Source organism: Rhodnius prolixus, unplaced genomic scaffold (assembly GCF_049639745.1).
Source record: "Rhodnius prolixus isolate KJV_2025 unplaced genomic scaffold, Rpr scaffold_4, whole genome shotgun sequence".
Classification (NCBI taxonomy): domain Eukaryota; kingdom Metazoa; phylum Arthropoda; class Insecta; order Hemiptera; family Reduviidae; genus Rhodnius; species Rhodnius prolixus.
The window spans coordinates 49,907,027-49,927,846 of NW_027411614.1; the positions used below are offsets into that span (position 1 = coordinate 49,907,027).

The 20,820-nt window shown below is 34.8% G+C and overlaps 1 protein-coding gene and 1 long non-coding RNA gene across 7 annotated transcripts in view; one reads left to right on the plus strand and one right to left on the minus strand.

Annotated features, from left to right (window-relative positions):
• Positions 1 to 12,481, minus strand: part of smog (G-protein coupled receptor 158 smog) — a 93,079-nt gene extending 80,598 nt beyond the window's left edge. For all 5 annotated transcript variants that reach the window (XR_012459765.1, XM_074132456.1, XM_074132457.1 and 2 more), the window contains exon 1: positions 12,342 to 12,481. The gene's annotated coding sequence lies outside the window, so the exon portion shown is untranslated. The remainder of the gene's footprint in view (positions 1 to 12,341) is intronic.
• LOC141456460 (uncharacterized) lies at positions 12,021 to 19,263 on the plus strand. Of its 2 annotated transcripts, none has more exons than XR_012459769.1 (3): positions 12,021 to 12,085; positions 16,732 to 16,839; positions 17,991 to 19,263. It is a non-coding gene; the product is annotated as an uncharacterized lncRNA (long non-coding RNA). The 2 variants fall into 2 exon arrangements; XR_012459770.1 differs by lacking the exon at positions 12,021 to 12,085 and adding an exon at positions 12,578 to 14,665 and having other exon boundaries at positions 14,809 to 16,839.
• Positions 19,264 to 20,820: the final 1,557 nt, after the last annotated feature.

Sequence of the window (20,820 nt, forward strand, 5' to 3'; positions counted from 1 at the left end):
AAAATATGAAATTTTACTGTGATATGTCAACTGGTTTATGAGTTACAGGGCTGTAAAGTTGCCAAAAATGGGCTGAAAAACAGGGAACCCCGTGTTTTTGAATTACTGTAGATGCTTTCCTAATTGAGCTACAGACTTGGGATTGGTGTCATTTTATAGCATATATAATGCCCTTTCCTGTGATATGCGACACCATATGGGTTAGGATAAATAATGTTTGTTAAATTTAAATTTAAAATTTAAATTTTAAATTTTTTAAAAAGTACATATTTTAAAATTTTAAAATTAATTCCATGAATAGCTAGTAGTGTTATGAATCACTGGGCAAAATATTAATTTGGGACGACAATGGCTTCATTGTTAAAAAAATTTAAGACTAAAGCTCCAATCCGATTAATTCAACTCTGAATTCATGTTAATACAATAATGCTAATAATAATTCCACTAATCAGTCCAAAGTAAAACATACTGTTAAGTAATAGGATCTCTTTAATATTTTAAGCTTGAAAAGGCGTCATTTGTTTGTCATGCATCACTTTCTAGTAGGACATATGTAAGTTCTTCCAGTCAGAGTCACAGGATCAATTTTTATCAAAACATCCACTACTGAGACCCAAAGAATATCGGCATTTCTTGGATGCGAGATGATTTAGAGGGTCCAGCTGGATGAAGAAAAGTTACTTTTACTTCATCAAGTTCTTCATTTTTCTCTAAAACATATCTAAGCCAAGCCACCAGTTTCTTTATAGACTACACTGATATACAACCTGATATGGCGGCTAATTTTAGATTATCAGGGAATTTTGAAACTTCCATTTCGCAAGCTTCTGAGTTCATAGAAAAGTTTTTAACCAATATTTTGGATTTACTTCTGGGAATGAAAGCATGGTATTGCTGTGTTCCTTTAATAGCCAATGCTTGAGCAAACCGATTTTTTAAAAAACACTCAGATTCAACATAATTTTCCTGGGTTGAATATGCAAAGTCTATGTTGGTGATGTTTTCTACTGCCCACTCAAAAAGTTGTAGTGAAGTTTGGATTTGATTTCCATAGGGTCGTTGCAAACTGGCACGAGCTGCCAGTCTCTTTACCGAACCCCCTACGCCATCACAAGGCCCTTTGCCGACTTAAACCAACTTAAAGAGGCTGTTATCTCAGCCAAAGAAGACTGTTCTTGAACAAAGATATTGAATTGAATTATTTTTGTATAATTTGATTAACTGCATAATTTCATTAAAATAATATATTATAACTAATATGATTAATTACTGTAATCATAATTATTAATTCTAAAAATGATTTCAAAATCAATATTTTAAATCTTAATAAATATTAATTATGATTCATTGATTCATTATTACTATTTTCAATTTATTTATTACTTTAATTTTATTAAAATATATTTTCCATGAAAAGGAGCTTTAGTCTTAAATTTTTTTAACAATGAAGCCATTGTCGTCCCAAATTAATATTTTGCCCAGTGATTCATAACACTACTAGCTATTTATAGAATTAATTTTAAAATTTTAAAATATGTACTTTTTAAAAAATTTAAAATTCAAATTTTAAATTTAAATTTAACAAACTTTATTTATCCTAACCCATATGGTGTCGCATATCACAGGAAAGGGCATTATATATGCTATAAAATGACACTAATCCCAAGTCTGTAGCTCAATTAGGAAAGCTTCTACAGTAATTCAAAAACACAGGGTTCCCTGTTTTTCAGCCCATTTTTGGCAACTTTACAGCCCTGTAACTCATAAACCAGTTGACTTATCACAGTAAAATTTCATATTTTTCCAAGTCTATACCAATAGTACACATGTGCCAAATTTCAAGAAAATCCGAGATGGTGAGGTCAAAAATGGTCTTTTTTTGTGTTGATTTGACATGGAATGACCCATATGTATAGATTACATAAATAAAACTTCCTTTACAAATATACTCGTATCTAGTAATAGTTTATTACTACGGCTATTAAAGAAGGGTGTGGGAGAAAAAGGAAGAAGGCGTTCCAGTAAATAGAATTAATGGTTTTATCTCCCCCCAGTGTGATGGAGCCGAGCAATGTGTTGGTTAGGCTAGCTGTAATTAATACAAGATTAAAGGGAATGTACCTGCACTCTGCCGACTAATAATCCCTGCCGCTCCCAACAGTTCAGTGTCTCCTGCAAACCTGTGCCGGCTGTAAATCGGGTCTTGTTGCCGGCTGGAGGTAAAACTCTAACAGGATCGGTTACTATCGGTACCTGGATGTCGGGTCTAGCCTCCTCCTTTGCTTATACCATCCAGGTAGTTTATAATTTAATCATGTGAAAACACCTTTTCGCACGTCTTTAATCCAATCCATCTCTCCCCGCATTACACCAAACTAACTTTCTATCCCACTCATTGCTAGCAGACAGGGTGAAGTGGGGTTACCGTTTGTTTTTTTTTCACTTGTGATCAAATAGCAATTAAAGGACCAATTTACTCGATCTTCCCGTTCAGATTAATATGTATCGTCAACGTGCTGATTTTTGTTTACTTTATTTGAAAGTTTTACCGGAAATACCCGGATTTGAGGTCTCTGGAATAAATAAATTCAAAAGCCGAAAAGCGGCGTTTTGATTCAAATTGACGATTCATTTTGTTTTTTATTATTTATTTATTACCAGATTAATCATTTCCTGTTTTGACTAACTGGTGGACCAGAAATGCTTCTGCACTGAGATGATTTTCCTTTTAAATGTTTTTCTTAAAACTTACGTTTTTCCAAGAAAATTGATTTTTCCGCAATCTTTTCTCATGAGTAAGAGACATTGAGTGAGAAAATACCCTCCAGATTTTTAGTTTTCTCGCACTCCCAGCAAGCCGGAAAAGTGACAAGTCATTAAATGAAATGAAAGGGTATCTGAACGGCAAACAAAAAGAGGTTTATTAATTTAAATATTGTCTTTCTTATAGACCCCCCGGCGAAGTGACGAATACAGAAGCGCCGCTATTTGGGAGTATTCATTGCTGTCAGCCGAGGGGGCAAACACTGTTCACTAAAATGGAATTCTAAGTATTTAATTTAAGTTAATTTACACCTTCCTTTTTTCTCTCGTCAAGAAAAAGCTATTATTCTTACAAAAAAACATCTTGAACTTGAAATTAGTTTTCTAAGAGGTTTTCTTTTTTTTGTTAGACTACGCAGTTCGAATAATGGCGGAGAGAATGTTTAGTGCTGACGTAAACGAGATGGACGTAGAATTAGATTGGTCTTCCGGAACAAAGAAAAGTTTTTCTGTTAATTTCTTCCTTCTTTACTTGTGTTTCTTCCATTACAAGTTATTATTTGTTTGCAACCTCATTCTGTTGCGCTTTAATTTTCATTAAAACGGAAAAGAGCGCAATGGAGAGAGAGAGAGAGTTGAAACTAGTTACTAGAGAAACTCAGACGACTTCCTCCTGTATTCATAGTAACAATTAATAACGGCAAAGCTTTAACTGTGTGCAATCGCTTCACACAAAAGACGGTGGCTTTACGGTTTCCAAAGGCGAGTCACCACCACCAAGTGATCTACAAAAACATTCACAGCCAACATGCGCTGAAACACATTTTCACACAAAGAAACAATTAACTTAATAACCTATTTTAGGAATGTCCACGATTCTATGACCCTAGAAATGGGTTTAACAGCAAGCAACTGCCAACATGCCCTTGTTCACACGTACCCTAAATTTATGCTCATCCCAAAAAAACGAGAAAATAGCCCAATCATATGAAGCCCATTAATAGAGATGATTTAAGATTTAAGAATTGTTTCCCAGGCTAAGAAAAGCTACCATTAATGAAGTATATGAAAATAGCCCAATCATATGAAGCCCATAAATTGAGATGATTTAAGATTTAAGAATTGTTTCCGAAGCCAAGAAAAGCTACCATTAATGAAGTATATGAAAATAGCCCAATCATATGAAGCCCATAAATTGAGATGATTTAAGATTTAAGAATTGTTTCCGAAGCCAAGAAAAGCTACCATTAATGAAGTATATGAAAATAGCCCAATCATATGAAGCCCATAAATTGAGATGATTTAAGATTTAAGAATTGTTTCCGAAGCCAAGAAAAGCTACCATTAATGAAGTATATAAAAATAGCCCAATCATATGAAGCCCATAAATTGAGATGATTCAAGTTTTAAGAATTGCTTCCCAAGCTAAGAAAAGCTACCATTAATGAAGTATATGAAAATAGCCCAATCATATGAAGCCCATAAATTGAGATGATTTAAGATTTAAGAATTGTTTCCGAAGCCAAGAAAAGCTACCATTAATGAAGTATATAAAAATAGCCCAATCATATGAAGCCCATAAATTGAGATGATTCAAGTTTTAAGAATTGCTTCCCAAGCTAAGAAAAGCTACCATTAATGAAGTATATAAAAATAGCCCAATCATATGAAGCCCATAAATTGAGATGATTTAAGTTTTAAGAATTGCTTCCCAAGCTAAGAAAAGCTACCATTAATGAAGTTTAAGAAAATTGCCTTTTAAAGCCAGAACATGACTTCTTTCCGTGTACATGTTCCTAGAATTGATTAGGAAATGGCATGAAGCGGGGGGCAAGAAAGCAATTTTTCCATTAATTAATAAAAGGGCTCCTCGGTAAAGGCCATTCTCTCCCTACCTGCGCTGAACTAAGTGGAGGTCCGTGCTACGTCATTATCAGCAGCGTATCGTTACGTCATTAAGATCAGCGCTCGGTAACAGGAAAAAAACCCCCCGTACCCCACTCTGGGCTCCAGTTAAGTAATGAACTGTCATATTTCTGTTACAAAAAAGGAAAAGACTTACATTAGTTCCGTAATAAAAAGGAAAATGATGCATTTTCACATAACTTACTCTGGTCCGAATTTTCTAATTAAAGATTTTCTTGAAACTGAAAGCGGTAATAGAAAGATGCACAGTAAGAGGATTTGTGAAAGGAAGCGCGACGTCAAAGCTCCCCTAGAACTCACCAAAATAAATACTCTCTGAGTAAAAGTTTAAAATTTAAAAGTTTTAGCTTAACAAACCGCTCAAATTGAGTTGAAATTCTCTGGCCTCTGACCAGAAAATTATGGAGAACAAAAAGCTTAAAGTACAAATAATTCCAGGTTAGCTAAAATTATAATTGTAAATATCACATTCAAGTTTGATGAAATAGAACTTCAAAGAGGGTTTTAACTTCAACTTTCCCTAAAAGCCGCCGTTTTAAGAGAAATTACCACAGAAAAGAGGTTCCAAAGGAAAATAGCAGACCACAATTACAGCAAAAGGAAATGTTCCGCCAAGCAGTTCAATAAATCAATATCCAGTCACAGACCTAGATATATAAAATATTTACAAAGAAGGCGGTCCCGTAAACGCCGCGCTGCTTGCTTTGTCGTACGTCGGCGCTCAAAACAAGAGATACCAAAGCATTAAACTTGCAATAAGATTCAAACTAAATACAATTACTTCTCTCCCAGGTGTAACGTAATTGTTAGTTACAGTAGCACGTCATCAATATTCCACACTAATGAACTAATTGCTTTTAATTTCTGGTTTAGCTTTCAGGGTTTGAAAGCTATTAAAGCGACGATACTCTGGGCAGCTAGAGTTCGGCTCAATTTTCCTTTCGTTTCCTCTCTGAGAGAAAATACTTGTCGGCATTTTACCGGGAATATCCGTTTTCATTTAAATCCACAACCTAAACGGGGTTTTTCCACTTGTTTGAAATTTCATCGAGAGTGGTTGCAACGATTTTCTTTACAAATTCTGCATTTTCCTTATTTTCATTCTTTGATATGATTTTCCCAAGGGCAATTTGACTTTGAGAACACTTCTTAGAGAGATGGTGATACTGGAAAAGCTGCACGATTTCAATCTTTTCACGACGACTAACAGAAAGTAAAAATGAATAAATTAAGTAAAGTAAAGTAATCGCCTATTTTTTCAGGCGGGGCTTAACGCCCAACTACCAATTAGGTGTCGTGGACGAAGGCGATAAACAAACATACTTTACTATAAAGTTCTCATATTAACCATTAAATAAAATCCAAGGCCTAGACTAGTACCGCAATACACCTTAGCAATGCGGGTCCAGCCTATAACCGCCTAACAAACATACTTTACTATAAAGTTCTCATATTAACCATTAAATAAAATCCAAGGCCTAGACTAGTACCGCAATACACCTTAGCAATGCGGGTCTAGCCTATAACCGCCTAACAAACATACTTTACTGAAAATTCCTTATATTAACCATTAAATAAAATCCAAGGCCTAAGACCGGGGATCGAACCCAGTACCACAATACACATTAGCTTCGCAGGTCTCATGAATAAATTAATTTTAAAACATTATTTTAACTTGTTTTGAGTTTATTAAAGTTGTTATCTCCATATCCTTTAGATCTCTATGTCAAGAAAAGAGAAATAAAAAAAAATTGTGAAACTAGTTCACAAGCAACTGTTCAATAAAGAATGTTGGCCGCAGTCCAAGTTTTATCAGCGGTTTTTCTCATCACAAGCCCGCCTATTGAAGACATAATAGCAATGGACACAACAATAGACATGGCCAACTAAATAATTTATAATTTTAACCTTAAATTAGACTCTTCTAATAAAGCTGTAATAGGAGTTTTTTAAAAGGTTGGCTACGGCGGCCAATAAATGGAACCAAAATTTTGAATACACAACCACACGACTTTCCCTTGATTCTCAAAGGTTCTAACACTCAAATTTTACTATAAACCGCCATATTTATGTTTAATACTTATGAGGCGAGTGTTGGTCTAGTGGTCAAGAACGTGGCTTTGTGCGTGGGAGATCGCCAGTTCGAATCCCACATATGACTACTTTTTTATTTGTTAGAAAAAAATTGTTCATATTAGAGTATGAGCTTCCGCCCCTGTCCACGATACCTAATTGGTAGTTGGACGTTAAGCTCTGCCTGGAGAAATAGGCAATTACTTTACTAATATTTAATTCTTACCAAAATTATAAAATTTGTAAAAAAACATCGCAATGAAACGCACAGAGAGTCAAGCGCACAGTGCAATTTATGTTTTGAAGATGACGGAAAATCCCAGGAGCCAGTTTTGAGGAAATTTGAAAAATGGAACTAGGCAAGACCAATTTCGGGTTGAGGAATTTTCTTCAAATTCGGAATTTTAACCTTCCTTAACAGCACACTAGAGTTGGGACCATGAATTACAAAAAAAAAAAAAAAAAAAAATGGCGATTTAGAGAATGAAATCTATCTCCCCCTCAATAAAATTTTACGAGAAAATATTTCCAATAAAACTTTTATATTTATAGATTTGTAATCCCTACATGAAATTTAATAATTTGGAAATTCAATCCTAAATTTTATTTGGATTAGCAAAATATAGGTGGAAAGACAGAATACGAGAAACTAGCGGAACGAGAGCAAAATAATCTATAAATAATGAGGTAATCCATCAATATCTGGGGGGCAGTGACCACTAAGATATGAAAACCAGGATCACTGCAGGAAATAAACATTATTTTGTAGTGCGGAAATTACAACTCTCCAAAACTCTATCAAGGACTTACCTTGTGACACTCAAGAGACTATGTAGGGCAATCATCAGACTGTGATTGTGCTCCAAATATGTGAGAGGGGAAAAATATTCTGGAAAATTTATGGTCCAAAAAAGTGAAGGAAACACTTGGAAAAATCGATAAACACGGAATGCGAGATCAGATCTGTGAATCGAGAGCCCGGATCTTGTAGCCACAATTAAAAAGAGGCTTAAGGTGGCTGGGGCGTGTATTTAGGAATGGGAGGTGGACGACTGCCGAAGAAATTGTTGGAAGTTGGCGCCTTCAGACCAAAACTAAGATGGCATGATGTAACGGAGAAAGATTATCCATATATTAGGAAGACAACTTTAAATAATTTGATACGAACACAATACCTCTGAAATACAGCAGTGCTTAGTAATTAGAAAATACCAACAGAATTAATATTATTTAAACTTTATCAATTACAGCGAAAGCTGTGTGCCACCTAGGCTCTTCCAGCCAATGAACATGTCTGTTAAATAAACAGATTAGTTGGCCAAACTACCATTGGTGGGGTTGCTTGCTGGCAAACCAGCCAATTAATGCTGCTCACAGTTCCGGGACCTGGCACTGATTATTCTGATGAACCATGGCTTTGGTCTGGTGCACTAATTGCGCAACAGATCAATTCAAGATGAAGTTTCTCGCTTGACGCAATCGTCCTACATTTACATGCTAAAGATATTTAGATTGAATTGAAGAAAGACTCAGGATGTCCCATAGTCGGTGATCTACACCAATAATCAACTTCCTTTTTCTTTTTCTTTTTGGAACAATGGTCAGCGAAATGGAGAAAAGGTTCGACTCAATCCTGTACGCTCTCAAAACTGCAATTTTCCACAGTTTTGTTGGACAAATTTTCTTTTTAGGAAAAAGAAAAAAGAAAACTCTGGACATCAAGTTAGGTAATAATTAGTGTTTTACTAGAATCCCAAATATGAAGGAAACCAGTAAACCGGAATAATCTGAGAGAAATGACGTAAAAGAAAACCGAGAGAATTATTTTTTGTTTTCTGTTAATTCCGATTTTCCCCACTCCAAAAATTTGCATAAACATTTCCATATTCATTTATAAATGAATCCTAAAACAGGAAGCAGTGATAAATTAATATCAGTGCTACCAATGTAAATTTTGCCGCGGAAAAAATTTCCCAATTAATTGAATCACATTCCAATCACAATCTCATTAGATGAAAATTGTCAGTTTTTAATCTTCTATTGTTGTGACTTTTCACTACAGAGAATTTTCCAAGAAATTATCGCTGTTTTCTTTAGGGCCCCCTCCCCAGTTTTTACAATAGTTTTCTTTCTTTAAATTTCTTTAGCCAAGATAGAGGCGGAACAAAAAGAAATGGAGCTAAAAGTTTCCACACATTAGCGAGTCTTTTTCCTCGCTATCTAATTTCCCTAATCAGACGGTAGTACAATTAAGTTTCTACTTGACTGTAATTTTTTAACTCTTTTTTTTTCCCTCATGAAAAACTAGTTTAAAAAGTAAATTAATTTAGTAGAAATAAAATTACAGAGATGGCGCTAATTACGCTGCAAGCAGAAGCATCGTTCTTCCATCTGGACTAATTAAATTCAAATCTTTTCCCTCCTTCTTTCTGTGAGATGTCATGACGAAAAATTAATTACAATTTTCAATTAACGTAATTAATCGATCACACGCACACAATCGAAAGAAAGGTCTTGCTCGGAAGGCCGAACGTTTCTCTATGGATATCTGCCCTCATCAGCGGCTGATCTGATCTGATGGTGTGCTAAGTAGGGAAGTGGGATCCCATATTAAGATTAGAGAATTCTAGTAATGCTTTTTTTTAATAAGCGAATTTGCTCTTTTATAGAATTGGTATAGAACAGGTTTTTATTTTTAACTTGGTGGACAGACGTCTTAAGGTTTCTCCTAAAACTTAGTCCAATAATGGCAGAGATTAGGTTGGTAAGATAAAACAGCATTGCGACTTTCTATTGATCAATTTAGCCGTAAAGATATGTAAACCAATGTTTACAAATTCTCAAGATGGTAAGTCTGGCCCTAGAATTCACAATTTTTTCAAAAGGTTTGGTAAAAAATTAAATATTCTATTTACGAAAATATTGTTATTGTGAGAGAATATATATAACATAGAAGTATTTAATTGAAAAGTGAGGCCACCAGAAATGACGTCATTGTCATCCCCCCCCAATAATGGGTCGTTTTCTTTGTGTGCACACGATATCACAACACCACACATACACACTAATTCACTTTTGTTTTTCTTCCCAAAAAATAAAAAACAGTGAACAATTTTGCTCCAATGACGTCATACAGAAAAATTACTTCATCATTTAAGCCAATATTTATGTCGCAAAAATAACTAATTTAATGTGAACGCTTTCGTCTATTGTTTTTCCAATATTTTCTCATAATTCTCAACTTAATGTCTAATACTCTCAGTTTAAACTCTCTAGAAATGTTAAGTTTAAGCTTCCAATGATTGATTGATTTTCAACTAAGCGTTAACAGGGAAGGAATTGGCTCAGTGAATTCCCATGCGGAGGTCCTGGGTTCGAATCCAGCGGATGGCTCTTAGATTTTATCTTTCTCGGAGCTCCTTACAGCTCATTGTCCGTTGATGGGCAGTGTTGTCTGAAACGAGAGAACACTGTCCGCCGGATTCACCATTTCTAAGCTATTTCCGATGAAAACTTCATACCGACGATTTGACCGGATAGGTAAATTAATAATTCTAATTCTTCTGGAATAAAACACGCGACTTACTCTTACCGTAGTAAGTGACAAATATTCTGCGGATTTCCGGCAAACTTGGAACTTTGCAGCATACTTAATTCGCAGTAACATACAGATAGTAGTGGATCCGCAGAATGCACAGGAAAAGGCCATTTAGAAGAATCCGCAATCAATATCCTCCCTCCACCGGAAACTCTCCCAAAAACAAATTTCACAAAAAAAGAATTTCAAGCGAAATTGGTAAAAAACCTTGCGTGTCTAGGTATCATACAAAGTGTAATGTGTACAGCTGGGCGGGCTTCCGGAAAACTTACACGCATTTCCACTACAGGATAATCAACTTACTGCAATGTAGACATTTTGGGACGTATCTTAATTTTGATAATATTATATAAGTGATACATCTGTGACGGCACTTTGGGAGAGTGCATTACCATCCCTCTCCACAAAAAGGGCAATTATTTGGATTTTCTTAAAAAGTGTCCATCAGAAAACTAAATTAAGGAAAATCGTTTAAGCCATTTAATAAAAGTTTTCATCATTAAGCTGCAGACACGAGTTCTGATCGCAGTACTCAGTACATTAGTAAAGTATGCTATTTTCCCCATAGCGATATTTTGTCCACAAATCTTACCGTTTTGTAAAAGCTACTCTGCACGTTTTCTGACTACTTAGATATTCTCAGAATTGACTTCAACGATTTTGTTCGGAGATATTGTACTCTTTGAGGATGTAGAAAAAGGAAAATTTGATGACGTCGGCGGTGTCACTTTGAGAAGAAACGTGTTGCTGACATCACAAGCGCCTGAAGAACCGGAATTATCACAGTTATAATTTTTTTTTTTGGAGTTTATTTCACTCACTTAAATATAATATAAAGTTCATTAAACATTATACTGTTTTATAGTATTAAAGTTGTTTAGAATTTGAAGAAATGGCACAAGTTGGAAGAAATAGTTAAGATAATGTATAAGTTGAAATCTTAAGCGATGTTGTGATAGAAAGATAGTGGCCTCAAGTAGATCTCTGTTCGAAAGATTTAACACGATCGCCCAACAACAAACCGAAAAATAAAGAAAAGAAAAGCCAATGGAAAAAGAAAAAATGGGCAGTAAGCCCGGCAGTCTATAGACTTAAATGTGTTTAGGAAGATCTGCCTCACCCAGGCTACCAGCGAGCGGCGGCGCTACAAGTGAGTGCAGATCCCGAGGGAAGACGTGTATTAAGGAGGTATGCGCTTCACCAAGGGTCGGTCGATCAATGTTCAGTAAGCGTGCGAACAACTTGCTAAAATATCGTCGTCATCATCAAAGAAAGCAGCGGACAATGAGGGGTAGAAAACAAATATTTCCCCCCAATTCTGTCACTGGAATTGGCAGCGATCATTTATTATGGCCGAGAAAGCACAACTTCGCAGATAACTGGATAGAAGTGTATAACAAATAATTACAATAAATATTATAGTTAATTAGATTCTTAAACTAATTCTATTTATGTTGATCATATTTTTCGCTTTACTCTAATTATTGGGAGTATTTAAATATTTGTTTTTTAATGACCCGAACACGAACTAACCCCCAAACGTCACGAGGACAGGGTTGGATAAAGAAGTGTAAAAACAGAGAAAGAGGTGGTGGGGGATTACAGAAACAGGAGTAGGGATGAAATATTTTCAAAGTGGGGGTAAATAGACAGGAGATCCTTACAAGTTCCTTTTACAATCTATTACTAATGATCCTGAATTTATCTGATGTACAGAATTATTTGGTAAGATTTTACACAATTAACCTGTTAATTTTAAGGGATTAAATACATGTTACGTTTTAATATTTCTGAGGATTAATTTAAATTTAAGCTTTTTTTTTTTGGTGTACTCAGAGATTTCTTTCAGGCGAGAAGTAGAGTGTAAGCACATTAGTAGAAGCTCTGTTTGAAGTTAGGCTTTTATAATAAACGTGATTACGGCTCAAAAAAATAAATTTCCTTAAAACAATAGAATATTAATTAATTCGTTTAAACTAACCTTATTTTTCCCTTTTATAAAACTGCGAAAATGGTCAGGGTTGGGGGCGAAAAAACACACACAAAAGGAAAAATGTTCTTACTTAACACATGACTGGCATATACTGGGTGCAAGAATATCTGTCCCAGACACCGCCCGGGATGGCGAATACGGTCGAACTGGATACGAGTATGGCCGAGTATAGCGGAATGGTCGTCAAGGAGACCGGAACGGGCCTTCCCCAGGACATCGGCAAGTTTTGTGTGCATGTGTGTGTGTGTGTATATATGTGAATACGTATGTTTACTGGGTTCATATCTTTCCCTCCAAATGTAACCATGTACACAGATGATATGCGAAAACCTTTCTGTTATTGTCTCGTGCAACGCCCCGCCCCGTTGCTTAAATATTCCACCGAATTGCAAGACTGAGGGCTTCATTTACAGCGAACATCTTTTATTATTGAAAGTAATAATTTCAAACTAATACTTATTTGTTACGCGGGTAAATGTAGAATTATTATTATTATTTTTTTTTTTACGAGTGTTTACTTAAGCGATAGTATAAAAAAAATAATGTTTTATCTCTTGTAAAAGGTCCATCTTCGTACTTTTAAATTCCAGGGCGTTCTTGGTGTATTTATGTTTTTAAACTGGTAGCAAGACTTCTAAAAATACAATAAAAGCTATTGTAAACTCATATAATTTCTCTTACCTTAGTTCCCAACGTTTTAAGCCTTACATTTTCTTAAGCACAGAATTAACACATTTAGTTACTAATGTTATACCATACATTTTACTAAGATGAAACATTAGAGTAAAGACCATCGTCTATATCCATCGTCTCGCTCTCTCTCACTCTTCTCTCTAAAACTACCTCAATACGAATTTATACAAATGAAAGTGTACTTAAAAGAAAATGCCTTTTCCGTTAGAGGATATTTTCAAAATTAGTTTTTCCTCGATTTTCTCCAAAACCACTGAATACATTAAATCTTTGCTTGAAAACTTTTTCCATGAATCTTGGAGAGTTCCCTCGGAAAATGGATGGTTATTCGGGAACTTGGGCGTACCCATTAAAGTGAATTCAGCGGATTTATCACCAATACGTTAGTGCGGATTGAATGCGTGGATAAAATTGCAGTTTGCAGAAAATCTACTGCTAAAGACTGTAAACTGTCCAAGATGGAATGTTAATTAAATCTAAGGTACCGAAATACCTCACTTCCCAATTTGGGGGAGGGGGATAATTTTGGTTTTAAGAAGGTGATGCTGCACCAGGTATTGCTCCCCTCTGTAATTTTTGATTTCTTGGTTTTTATTAAGTAATTCCTTTTTATTAAGTAAGAGAAGCAATAGCAACAGAAAGAGCAAACAGGAGTACTTCCATTAGAAGTTTGTTATTATAACGATGAAGAATACTATAACAAGTTATATAGATTACAACTAACTATTGTTACTTTAGGATAAAACAAGTGTTTTGCTACAGTAGTGTTCAGGACAGATGTTACAATATGTCTAAACTAACCTTCCTCCCCGCGCGCACTTAACTGGTCTAGTTGCCAAGACAACTTACAATACCAGAGTAACAACTACTTGGAAATAATACAACACTTGTTACAACTGTTCACAGAGAATCGTGTTGAAATTATTCCTTAATTTATAGCAGAAGACAAGTTTCAAACTTTCTGAATTTACGCTGGTTCTAAAGGGGTTCTCTTGTTAAATAGGCAATCAGATGTTTTCTTTATCTTGGGAAATTGCTCTATTTCACTTCCTCCTACCACTGGTGATACCGGAAATGCGCGTTTTGAGACATCTTGGATACGGAAGTGTTGTTTTTACAAATAATTGGTCTTAGTTTGAATGTGTTTTTAAGCCGTAATTAAAAAACAATAATAAAACGCAGAAAGTTCCAATCCGATGTTCGGACCAAGGGACGCGACAGTTCGGTCGAAATTATCTAACCGGAAGTTAGATTCATTGAATCAATTTTATAGCGTTTTAAGATTTTTGTCAAAAACGGTTCCATAGATTTCTCAGTACCTACATTATGGACTACATCTTTTAGCTGAAACAATTACCCACTTTTACATTTACATTTTATCGATTTAGCCACTTCTAGCGGAGAAACGGTTAGGCATTACACTCGAATGTTTTTTTCAGTAAATCACATAGTTTTAACACCTGTTTATTTTATTTTTTTTTACATCTGAGGTCATTAGTGCCCAGGACTTAATTCGGTGCACTGTCGGCCTCCGGACAATGAGCTGTACCAAAGAGAGGAAGACAAAATCTAAAGGCCAGCAGCTGGATTCCAATACAGGATCTCCGTTTAGGAATTCTGTACGCTCAACACTAAGCTAATCTCTTCCCTTTAATTATTAACAATAAGCAAATATTTAACAAACATTTCAAAATTAAAGAAAACAGGAATAAAATTTTAAATTTTATTTGCAACAATATTATTTTTATTTCAATGTTTTCAGAAGTGTTTCTGGTGGAAAAGGTATTTGAGCCAGCCAATTTGGACCAAAGTATCCAATGTGGGGAAATTTACAGTTTTACCATACACTGGTTTCCTTGAATTAAATATGTTGAGTTTGCTTAAAATTATAACAATATTATTACCGAACCAATGAAAATTGGAACACGTGAATTTTAGTCTGAATTGGCCCCACCGGATTTGTATCAGAAATTAGTTTTCATTAAAATTACCACCCTGCTAAAGCTAAGTTGTACAATTCGATAACCGATCGATTTTAGCTGAATCATACACCACAGTTGTCTAATACAACACAATGTATTGTTTATTCTGATTGGACATGTAATACATGACGTCACATCTTCTTAATATAGTATTAATGAGACATTTGTAACTGTAAAGTGATTATCTAGTCCCTAATACATAATGTAGTGTGTTGATTCATTCCATTTCAACTCAAAATATCATTCGTACTGATTTCTTCGCTGCATACACACACATATATATATATATATATATATATATATATATATATATATATATATATATATAGCGCGATGTTAAACTATTCAAATATTATCGTGTGTGAAAAAACTTACGTAATAAAAAAAAACTCTTTCGGAAGTCCATGATTGTGTTTGAAACTTTCAGAGATATAAAAGGAAGTTCTATGGAAATTGATGTTACCCACTGGATTCAATATTACAGACGAACTAATTTCAAAAGTAAGACAGAAAATAGTTTAGATTTCAAAACAGATGAGAACACTAAACAAAATACCCGCCAATTTACTACAAAACACGAAAAAACATTGTTTTGAGGTTGGCAATACAAACTTGACAACCAGAACATTTTAAAGCCGACCATATTCAGTGAGTGCCTAAACAGGGCAGAAGACACACCAACCTTAAAGTATTCAGTATACACCATTAAAAATATATTACTGTGCATAGCATAAGGTAATCAATTTTCGTAAACTAATTTTTATAAAACATACTTGTAAGTGAAAACAATGTTCAAGTATTTAATGTATATAACTTTTTTACTAAAGCAATGAGACTACTTAGTACTTAGCTACTAAGAGTTGTGTCCAGTCTATGCTCACTAGAATTATTTAGAGTTATTTTAGTTGCTAATGAAAATGTATAATTTGTAATTATGTACTGCCTAGATTCCTATTTATTATTATATGTTGTTTTCCTGAGCTAACTCTTATTTTGTTTCCTTTCGAGTATGGGCAAAAGAAAGGAACAGTATATGTATTACTGAATGACATTTTCCTTTTTCGTTTTAAATTCATTTGCAGTTTTGTTTTGTTTAATTTGTTAAGTTTGTTTATTTCAGTTATTTTTGTATCTAAATTTTTATAGTGCTGTAAAAGGCTAAATTTTTTTGTAACTTGCTTCATTGTATAATACAGAAATAAATGAATAATAATAAACTAATTTCTATATCAAATCAATGTACATAATAACACTACAGTAAAATATGTTCAACAGCCTTAAAGATAACCTAGATCGAAAGCACGGCAAAAATATAAAAAATTATGACTCAAATTGGCAATATTCTTTCTTCCTTTTGTGTTAATAAATTAAATCAATGTTTGTAAATACAAAAGTGCCATAAAAATTTATGATCCGGTTGTAAATTCCCCTGCGATACTAAATGTATTTATTTAACTACTGTCACTCTGCTACAATAAGACTATCTCGATGGTTTTAGAGTCCGAGTAATCATTGGAAATATCTGTTTTAAGGTATTGTGAGTGCACAAAAGTGATTTATAATAATTGATCTGCGTGAATTTGTTTCAAATTTGAAATTTCAAACGTCATCTAGCAACCCGACAGTAAGGTTTTAGACCAAATAATCTGATTGAATCTGCCTCTTTTTCAGATTGAGTTTACAGGTTTTTTTTGGAATTTCAGGAAGATGGTCCAACAATTCTCTTTTTCATTGGAAAATTCATTGTTCATACAGCATTTATTCCAAACATTTGCCAGAAAAATGCTTCCTAAACCAGTTCTGGAGGAAAGGTAGGTCAAACCTCCTTCTAACTTATTTAGTATTTATTTAATTAATTAATTGGCCATTTTTTCGTAACAAAATATTCAAGATTTTTTTGTTTATGTTTTTTTGTTAAATGCGGGAAGAAAAAGTCACGTGAGTGTTTCGAACCAGACATCTAAGTTTCTTCAAAACGCAATTGCATTTCACTCCGGAATGTGATCTCGGTTATTAAGTGGAAGCTCCCAGGTGATTCCGACTGAAGTCTAAGTTAATATAAATTTTTAAATTCAGAATAAACAACAGAAATGGATCTGTTTTATGTATTAATACATATGCTTATATTAATATGTATGTATTAGAGCTACATTATGCTGACATTGGCGATGATAAACACAATTTATACTATACATCTATTTATGCAAAGTTATAAATATGTTAGCATTCAACCAATCCAATAATAATTAAAGCATTTAAATGTGATTACTATTCCAAATTAATACTAAAATAATTCATTCCGTCGTAACCATTTCCGTCGACTCACCGGAAATCGTAATTTCATCCTAATAAAAATTCTCAAACACAATGCAACATATGACCACTTTTTTTTTTAAATCGTTCATTCAAAGAACGCTTCTATCATAAATTGTATTCATACTATGAAAGCAATGCACACCATTGGAGGTACGTATGCATGCATATAAATTTATATAAATCCAGGCTTAACAATGAATATTACTTCCTGCTACTAAGTAAGGAAAGTATTAGTGAGTTTGCACGGAAATGCCCGTGTTGTGGTCTTCTGAGGCCAAAAAAAAAAATGTTTTAGAAAAGGTCTGAGTGTGAACTAAAAGTCTCAAAAGTGATCAAATTGTAGGAACCCTGTAAGGTTAGACTGTACCTTAGCGACCAAAATCTATCGACCGATACCATTTATACTGAAGAGATCTTCCTCTTTCTTGGAAATTTTCTCAAAAATTATTTTCTTTACTGTAGTAAGGTTTGTTTATGTTTTTTGCCTTAGTATGTAAGTTTGTACAGATTTACCAATGTAAATATTAAGGTTGTGAAGTGTATATATGTAGGTTCTGCTGCCAGAAACCTCCTTTTGTATAATTTACATTTCTATTTTCAATTGTAAATAAACTTCTAATTTCATTTCATTTCATTTTCTTTACAGTTTGTGTACTCAATTGTAAGCAAAGTGGCCAGCAACATTGGGGAAGGGATATTGCAGGTACTTGTAAGAAAAAAGATTTCAGTGTATTACTAAAATGCCGAATTTTATTTTACTTTTTTCCAGGAAGTGCCACCTACTAAATGGATCACCCAATTTTTCAAGTTTTTCTCGAAGATGGCGCCGACTATATTCTTTCATTGGATAGTTGCATTAGTTTTAGACCAGAAGATGGAAAAGCGATATTTCCGTTGGAAATTCGATATCGACAATTTGAGCCGACAGATTAAAGACTCGCTTTACCAGTAGTCAGAGATAAGCGAGAAGGATGGAAACGTTTAGTACACGTGGTTGCGTTGAAAAGAGGTCTTCATCTTTTCTATTGTACAAGAGTTCCATGGAGACATAATAATGAGGTAGCATGAATGCTGAATCCTGGTTGCCAGTCGTCATTTTGAAAGTTATCGCCTAATAATGGATGATTGGTTCCGTGATGAGTGGAACATTGGATCGCTCAGTCAGTGTGCCTCTAGGAGGAAGGAGGACTTGTAGCCGCCTCCATAGTACATTGTTACTACCCACCGCATCACGTCTTCAGCGCTATCTTTGTGCTGCGGCGACAAAGGAGAAGGAATCTAAAAGGAGCCACAAAAAGTTGGTTCGCACCCACACCACTTCTCTTGCTCCAATTATTAAAGTTCTATTTGCATCTCCACTCTGTTACCGTTTCCAGCTTCTACTGGATTTCACTGAACAGCGGCTATTTATCCATTGCACCTTCTTAAATTTTTATCAGATGAGAACTGATGCTTAGATCGTACTGATGATGCTCCACCATATTTCTCGTAGTTACAAAATAAAGGTGATGGTCTTTCACAAAATAAAACAGCATTTCAACTTAAATAAAAACCTCAGATCAAATTAGAAAAACCGCTCAAAGGAAACTCAGAAATCAACTTTCGTAAAGTTGCTCATTCATGTGAACCGGTTTCCCTAAATTTAAACTCTAGCAATATTTTTAGTACTACTTAATTTGATGTACTAAAAGCAGCGAATCTGTAACTTCTATGGAAATGAAAAATTAGAGGGGTACTTAAAATCGTACTCAGAGGGCTTCCAAAAATAAGTAAATAATTGAAAATTACCGCAAGAACGTATCCGATAAAGTGACATGCATTTAGATGAAAACGATTGGGTCTTAAAAGTATGTAATCAGGGTGAAAACCTAATGTCGGACATCTGAAAGATTGCAATACTTCTTCTAACTAGGGTAAAGAGGCACCAAAAATTAGAACTCTAAGTGGTGCCTGTATTTTATGTTAGATAATTTGGCAAGTTTTGCGATAATATTTATAAGTGGAAGCAAAGGTGCAGTAAACTCCTGCACTCTTATACTTTTAAGGTCTTTAGTTTCGCCCGAATATAATCCTGTAAATATTTATGGAGCACTGCTAGTAGCATTTTAAAGAAAATGGTTGTTACAGCCAGCTGTAGAATCGTTAATAGTTTGAGTATGAAGTTAGTTTGGCCTGAGATGTTAACTATTTATTGAAGTGCTTAAAATAGGCACTTTAGTTCACTGTATGACACTTCCAGGACGAATAAGGGTGCAAGGAAGTTTCAAAAGGATTTCTGGAGTGAAGAAGTGGGTTAAATGGTGGGATGAGGCGCATGCGTCAACTATTGGACACAATGGGTGGTGGTTCGCTAGTTACACACATTTGTCACCCAGAACGGTTATCAACCCATACCCACCTGGGTCTGCCACACTCTGTCACCATCAACCTGCAAGCCTCCAGCCCAACATTCTGACTAGATATTAATGCCAGTAAATCTTGTCCTCGTGACTAGTTCACACACATTGAGTGCTCGGGCGTGCTTGCGTCGCCCACCCCCCTATATCAACTGGCTCTTTAATAAAAACTTCTCTTCTACTCCAAAGAGAAACCTGGTCATAAGAGAGTCTCTCACCACTTTCCCTTACTATAGATTCTCTTAAAGCCGTACACTACCCAGATTTAGTGCACCTACTGCCTTACAAATTATTTTCTTAGAAAAATAATTCATATAAAAAAGTTATAGAGTTTTATGGACACACATATTTAATTTTTTTTCTTCTTAGGACTAACTATCTGCGGAAGCTGGAATAGCCCACTAAACTGGGTTAGCCAACCACTTTATGACGACTTAAACCTAGATTACGGCAGGACATTCTACACAACTCCTAGTCCTAAAACTTTAACATATTTTACGAACACATATCTTGTTCATTATGTTACTTGGCTAGTAAAAAGTGGCAGCCGGGAAAATGAAAATATTTCTGTCCTCTCTTTCCTTATTTTTACTAATTATTGAAGAGAAACTTCTGTTAACAACTGTGCAACAATTGCACAAAAGTGACGCTGTTTTGAAGTTCTACTAAAATTGTATCCGGTGGAATGCTCTGGTTGAGGTTTGTTGGCTTCCATTTTTTGTAGGGAGCCAAGAGTATTTTCCATCGATTGTTCTGGAAGAAGTTCTAAAAAAAAAAAAAACTAGAGCAATGAACATAAAAGAAAAATCAAAGAGAAATGTCGCAGCCATCTGAACCACGAAAATCACGAACTATTACCAACCCTTTCACTATAACTACTTCAAAATTTTGATCAATTTCATAAGATTAGCCACACATCCAACTCCATTTGAAACTATGTTAGGTACCAAAAGCTACATCATACTCAGATGGTCTTCTGGAGTAAAGCCCATCGATCTCTCTCTCTCTCTCTCTCTCTCTCTCTCTCTCTCTCTCCAAGAAGTGCCCTTCACCAAATTGTCCTCAAAATGGGAAAAAGCT